The 7,111-nt window shown below is 56.4% G+C and overlaps 1 long non-coding RNA gene across 1 annotated transcript in view; it reads left to right on the forward strand.

Annotated features, from left to right (window-relative positions):
* Positions 1–2,997: 2,997 nt before the first annotated feature.
* The window catches only part of LOC135979093 (uncharacterized), a 6,054-nt gene continuing 1,940 nt past the window's right edge, over positions 2,998–7,111 (forward strand). Inside the window, exons 1-3 of the long non-coding RNA XR_010596418.1 lie at positions 2,998–3,749; positions 3,882–3,973; positions 4,361–4,424. This is a non-coding gene — a long non-coding RNA (uncharacterized LOC135979093). The remainder of the gene's footprint in view (positions 3,750–3,881; positions 3,974–4,360; positions 4,425–7,111) is intronic.

The following is a 7,111-nucleotide window of genomic DNA, read 5'->3' on the forward strand; positions in this document are numbered from 1 at the left end:
AGTTAGTTTGGGGCTCAGGCCCTCCGGTGCAGGGGCTGAGCCGACAACAGTTAATTTAAGGCTCAGGCCCTCTGGTGCAGGGGCTGAGCCGACAACAGTTAGTTTGGGGCTCAGGCCCTCCGGTGCAGGGGCTGAGCCGAAAACAGGTAGTTCGGGGCTCAGGCCCTCCGGTGCAGGGGCTGAGCCGAAAACAGGTAGTTCGGGGCTCAGGCCCTCCGGTGCAGGGGCTGAGCCGAAAACAGGTAGTTCGGGGCTCAGGCCCTCCGGTGCAGGGGCTGAGCCGACAACAGTTAGTTCAGGGCTCAGGCCCTCCGATGGAGGGGCTGAGCTGACAACAGTTAATTTAAGGCTCATGCCCTCCAGTGCAGGGGATGAGCCGACAACAGTTAATTTAAGGCTCAGGCCCTCCAGTGCAGGGGCTGAGCCGACAACAGTTAGTTCGGGGCTCAGGCCCTCTGGTGCAGGGGCTGAGCCGACAACAGTTAGTTTGGGGCTCAGGCCCTCCGGTGCAGGGGCTGAGCCGACAACAGTTAATTTAAGGCTCAGGCCCTCTGGTGCAGGGGCTGAGCCGACAACAGTTAGTTCAGGGCTCAGGCCCTCCGATGGAGGGGCTGAGCTGACAACAGTTAATTTAAGGCTCATGCCCTCCAGTGCAGGGGATGAGCCGACAACAGTTAATTTAAGGCTCAGGCCCTCCAGTGCAGGGGCTGAGCCGACAACAGTTAGTTCGGGGCTCAGGCCCTCTGGTGCAGGGGCTGAGCCGACAACAGTTAGTTTGGGGCTCAGGCCCTCCGGTGCAGGGGCTGAGCCGACAACAGTTAATTTAAGGCTCAGGCCCTCCGGTGCAGGGGCTGAGCCGACAACAGTTAGTTTGGGGCTCAGGCCCTCCGGTGCAGGGGCTGAGCCGAAAACAGGTAGTTCGGGGCTCAGGCCCTCCGGTGCAGGGGCTGAGCCGAAAACAGGTAGTTCGGGGCTCAGGCCCTCCGGTGCAGGGGCTGAGCCGAAAACAGTTAGTTCGGGGCTCAGGCCCTCCGGTGCAGGGGCTGAGCCGACAACAGGTAGTTCGGGGCTCAGGCCCTCCGGTGCAGGGGCTGAGCCGACAACAGTTAGTTCGGGGCTCAGGCCCTCCGGTGCAGGGGCTGAGCCGACAACAGTTAGTTCAGGGCTCAGGCCCTCCGATGGAGGGGCTGAGCTGACAACAGTTAATTTAAGGCTCATGCCCTCCAGTGCAGGGGATGAGCCGACAACAGTTAATTTAAGGCTCAGGCCCTCCAGTGCAGGGGCTGAGCCGACAACAGTTAGTTCGGGGCTCAGGCCCTCTGGTGCAGGGGCTGAGCCGACAACAGTTAGTTTGGGGCTCAGGCCCTCCGGTGCAGGGGCTGAGCCGACAACAGTTAATTTAAGGCTCAGGCCCTCTGGTGCAGGGGCTGAGCCGACAACAGTTAGTTCAGGGCTCAGGCCCTCCGATGGAGGGGCTGAGCTGACAACAGTTAATTTAAGGCTCATGCCCTCCAGTGCAGGGGATGAGCCGACAACAGTTAATTTAAGGCTCAGGCCCTCCAGTGCAGGGGCTGAGCCGACAACAGTTAGTTCGGGGCTCAGGCCCTCTGGTGCAGGGGCTGAGCCGACAACAGTTAGTTTGGGGCTCAGGCCCTCCGGTGCAGGGGCTGAGCCGACAACAGTTAATTTAAGGCTCAGGCCCTCCGGTGCAGGGGCTGAGCCGACAACAGTTAGTTCGGGGCTCAGGCCCTCAGGTGCAGGGGCTGACCCGACAACAGTTAGTTCGGGGCTCAGGCCCTCCAGTGCAGGGGCTGAGCCGACAACAGTTAATTTAAGGCTCAGGCCCTCTGGTGCAGGGGCTGAGCCGACAACAGTTAGTTCGTGGCTCAGGCCCTCTGGTGCAGGGGCTGAGCCGACAACAGTTAGTTCAGGGCTCAGGCCCTCCGGTGCAGGGGCTGAGCCGACAACAGGTAGTTCGTGGCTCAGGCCCTTGGGTGCAGGGGCTGAGCCGACAACAGGTAGTTCGTGGCTCAGGCCCTTGGGTGCAGGGGCTGAGCCGACAACAGGTAGTTCGGGGCTCAGGCCCTTGCGTGCAGGGGCTGAGCGAGCAAACAGGTAAAGAGCCCGGACCCTGGATCAGGGCGGGGCACACACAGGTGTAGCTCAGGCCCTAGGGGGCAGGGGCTGAGCGAGCAAACAGTTAAGGAGCCCAGGCCCTGGATCAGGGCGGGGCACACACAGTTATAGCTCAGGCCCTTAGATGCAGGGGCTGAGCGAGCAAACAGTTAATGTACGCCTAGGCTCCTACAGCCGAGCGTTAGGTGAGGGGGAAGCCTGCCATCCGTGAGCGGGGGTGGCAGGGGGGAACGCAGGCCCACTCACTCCACTGCGTTCCAGCCCGGGGCCCTAGCAGCGGTTACTACAGCTGCTGGTCAGTGGGGCATCCTCACCGAAACACACTGACATTGGCTCACATTCGTCTGCAGCCTGACCGGGGTCGGCTACCCCTGGGCTACTTCCAGGTTCCCCCTCAGGGCCTACCTCGCTCGTGGCACCGGGCCCGGGCCAGTCCACCATCATGGGCTCCTCTCGGCCAGGGCTTGGTGGCAGGTCCGGCAGCTCCGCAGGGAAATCAGGCCAATTGCACTCGGGCGGCTCCTCCGGGTAGCAGCAGGGGCGGAGGGGTTCTGGTGCGGTCTCGCCTTCAGGGTTAGTGTGGGGGGGTTCCAAGGGTTCCTCCCAACGACGGGAGCGGACGGGCTCCGGCGGCTCCTCCTCATAGCGGGTCCGGGGCAGCTCCGGCCAGTCAGGGTACTGTCCTCGGGCCTCGGAGGTCTCCCGGCCGGGAGCTCCCGGCCGCACGTCTGCTTCCTGCAGTGGATGGCGGCTGACTGAGCTCTGGCGGCCGGCCTTTATACTTCCTGTCCCGCCCCTTGACTTCCGGGGGGCGGGAACAGGCGGCAGTGGCTCCACCCACTCCTCTGCCTGCAAGGGTGCTCCCTCTTCTGGGCAGGAGGGGAGCCACACCGACTCACTACACGCCGCCACGCCAGCCTCGGGACTTTGTGTGCGTGGGGTTTAGAATCCCCCTGCGGGCCACACAGTGGGCCCCCACGGGCCGTGTGTTGTGCAGGCCTGGTCTTGTGGCATACTCTCCACATGTCCTCTGAAAAGCATAAGACGCCATCTGCGGACAATGGCCCCAGTAGTCTGTAGACCGGAGCGACCATAAACATCTGCTTTACAAATGAAGTCGTTCCACTCTATGCCCAATATACAACGTTGGCATTTTATGTGGAAAGCCTCCAGCTTTGCCCACTCTGAGTGGCGCAGTCCCAATGTTTCACAACCGTACAGCAGTACAGAGAGGATACAGTTCGATTAGATCCTGAACTTGGTTGTCGTGCCAAGATGATGTTGATTCCATATTCATTGTAAACGACCCATGGCAGAGGCTGCAATGCCGCACTCAGGCACCTAAATAAATGGCCTGACTTTTCTCAAATGCTGAATACCAAGAACTTCTCACTCGAATCTGCCGAAGCCGTGGCTGTTCAGCTCCTCTGAAAATCAATCCACTCGTTTAGATGCCTGAATATGAATGTTAGTGCCAGACTTTGGACAGTGACATAAGAAGATATTGGCCTGAGCCTATGCATGGACTCTCATCCTACAATCCAGCCCCTCAACAGATACATCCCAGCTTCTGACTGTGAGCCATTCAGCTACAATGGGGAGGCCTAGATGCTGTAAGTGAATTAACATGTAATGATAGATAGAGAGATAGATAGATAGTATAAGCTATTCTTTCTACCATCTGCCGTATGGATTTGCTCTGTAGAGCTTGCTGTCCCTGTTACTCATGGGTATTTATGTTCCAGAGCCCCACATGAGAGAGGGAAGGATTTCAGGCCCAAGGCCCAAGTGGGGCAGGAAGAAGCACACGCTCACCTCAGTTGCCTTCTTTGCTGAGGTAAGTTTTGTTGACTTGTTGAACTGAGATTGCAGAGCGTTGCTCAGTCCCATATTCTCACAACTGGCAGCGCCCCATATGTATGTCTGGGGCACCTTGCATCCTCATTTCTTGACCTGTAAGTGGGGTGGCCTGGGGTTTATGTAAAAGGCAGGGGTTGTGTTGAAACCATAATCATCCAGATACTTCTGAGGAAATCCCTCTGGAACAGTGGAAATAGTGTAGCATTCGGCCATCAGTCCCTCGGTAATTTCCCAGATTGTGACTGAGTTTGATTTCCCGTGAGACGTCTTGAAAACTGCTCTCTTTGTTGAGAGGCTGAACCTCTGAAAGTTCGCCCTGGAGAATGTAAGCATTGACAGGAGAGCCGTTGTGTTGATTCCCTAGGGTGCACTGTCGAGCACGCCGGCAGACAGACCCAGATCAGAAGACCTGGACTTGGTACGTGAACGTAAGTAATATCCTTAGGTTAGTGCAGTGAGGAAGCAGAGGTCCCAGGATGTGGGTCAAGGAGATGGCAATGGGGACGCAGAGGCCCTGTCATGGCACCAATGGGATCTAATTTGTACTGTGTACTTTGGTCATCCACTGTGTGATGATCCTCTTCTGTAATGGGCGCCATCGGCCTGTTGTAATGGCTCCAACACCACCCTCCTCCCAGCCTCAGGAGAGGGAGGTGTTCCCAAGGGAGAGGGGGCATGGCTGCGGCATCCCCGAGGCTTCTCTGCTTTATGCTGGGGGCTGGCCCAGTGGCCAGATGGCCTCCAAGTTAGTGGGGGTGGCTCACAAAAGCGGCTTTCAGGCACATTCCCACGCAGCTGCCAGGATCTGCACTGAGCCTAGGATCTGCAGAACCATATCACAGGCTGGGCCTCAAGGCTGGCAGGTTGGCAGATGCTGCACTGAGCAGCAGAGTTACTCTGTATCCTGAGTCAGGAAGCTTTTCTGCTGCTTCGCTGATCAGAGGAGCCTGGTAGTTAAATGAGGCAGGAAGATACACCTGGTTAATGCAAAGACACAGATGGAGCCCTGGAAGCCCGTATTTCCTGGTGTTTAGTCAAAGAAGATCAGGCCTGGGCAATATGACTTGACAGTCCTCAGCAAGGACTCCTCAGAGAGACCCTCAGATGTAAAGAGGGAGGAGGTGGGGGATATTGGGTACAAACTCCCCAGATCCAGTTCCTTAGTCCGGGAACTGAGTGAGGGTGAGACCAGCCCGTCAGTCAAAGGAAATAGTGGACAGTGAGATGGTTACAGGCTAAGCCTAGTGACGCAGGAATGAGTCCAACCCCTCTTTGTTCAAGGTGGCCTGATCCAAACAAAGCTCACAGAAGTCAGTCTCTCTGTTGTCTTTAATGGGCTTTGGCCCAGGCCCATGGAGAAGGGAATGTGTTCTTTGAGCCCTACAAAGGACAGAGCAGAGACCATTTCCATCATTAATGGTGTGATGATTGAGCTGGAATAAAGCTAATCCAGGGTTCCCCTTTCTCTGCTGTCGCTAAACTTCTTTTTTCCTTGTTGATCCCCCAACACACGAACTGCTGGGCACCGCCAAAGTCCACAAAGAGGAGAAAACAAGGAGGAGCAGCATCCGCCTGCTAAAATTCATGGCTGAGGACGGACCAAGTAACCTTTGACCCTGGCTAGCTCATTATGCGTTCCACAGGGGACCCTTATTACATAACAGTACAGTGACTGGCCAGCCCCAGGCTGGCAGGATAAACCCAGAGCACAGCAACCTCTGTCCTCATGACTGAAATGGGCTAGTGCCACTAGACTAGGTCATGCCTCCTTCACCTCTATTCCGCAGCAGTAGGGGTATGAATCACAGCAAGGAGATCAAAGCTCTGTAGAGCTAGAGACAAGCTCTCTCCTCACCACCTTTCATATGGCAATTCTCACCCCTCCCCCACACCCACCCTCACACACACACACACATTTACAGAGGAGACTCTAGACAAAATACAGCAAAGGGCAAAATAACTGGTCCCTGGACTGTGGGAGGAGAGTTATGGGCACGGAGTGAGGGAGCTGATGGCAAGGGGAAGGCTCCGGGCGAGTGTGGTCCCGGTGATCAGCGAGCCTACGGGAGTTATTCACATTCTCCGGAGGCCGGGACAATTGCTTAAAACAAAGACAGGAAAGCTGGAGGCAAGACCACGTTAACCATTAAAGCAGCCTGTCGGTTTGCCTGGGACGGGGACAGTCCAGCTCGCAGCGTAGTTCTCCTACAGTCGCTCTGGACTGACTCTGGCTCTTGTCCCCACTGAGTCTCCCACCCCAGCCACCGTGCGCACATGAGCCCAGGGCAATTCTGAGGAGACCCCTATTTTCTGAACAACGGCTTCAGGAAGGACCTGGCTGGCTGGGAAAGCGCAGAGCACTACAGAGCCGGCTGGGCCCTTCATGTTTTTCAGCCTGTCAGCATATTGGATTCAGACTAATTCTCAGGCTGAACTCTATTTAGAACAGGTACCTTTGTTCCTTCCTGCGCTAACGTCACTCCGCTTTGGGGGAGAATAAGGACAAAGGCCTATTAGAGATCTGTAGAAAGCCGATCTGGGAGACAGATTCTTCCACAGCTGCTACTGTGAGATTCTGACAGCATCCTCTGAACCATCGGGTGCTGGCTGCTGTCAGAGATGGGCTCCTGGACTGGATGGAACTCAAGTTTGATTCAGTCTGCTAATGCCTATAGCTAGTCCTTCACTAGTCAGTACCAGACTCCAAGAACCAGCTGCTCGGATGGTGCAAATTGGCTTAGTGCTATGGACGGCAATGGAGCTCTGCAAATTCCCACCAGCTGAGGATCTCTAGCCCTGCAGCATCAGTGACTCAGGACACTGGAGTGTGTTGGCCGAGGCTTTGAAATGATCATGGCAGTGAGAGATGAGCTCAGACTGGAAACCCCAAACCCAGCACTGGTGGACTTGGGGACGCTGAGATCTGGATCCGGAGCCAGAGCTGAATGATGTGGCTTGGGGCAGTCACTGATTACAATAAACCCTGCTGTGTATCTGGGCTGTGTGCACTGCACACTGGGCTCCCAACTGCAGGATTTGACTAGTAGCCTTTTAAAAAAAAAAGTTTTGAGGTGCAGAAGGACAAGGAAAAATGTGACACCCTGTCCCAGACCCT

Source organism: Chrysemys picta, unplaced genomic scaffold (assembly GCF_011386835.1).
Source record: "Chrysemys picta bellii isolate R12L10 unplaced genomic scaffold, ASM1138683v2 scaf648, whole genome shotgun sequence".
Lineage (NCBI taxonomy): Eukaryota > Metazoa > Chordata > Testudines > Emydidae > Chrysemys > Chrysemys picta.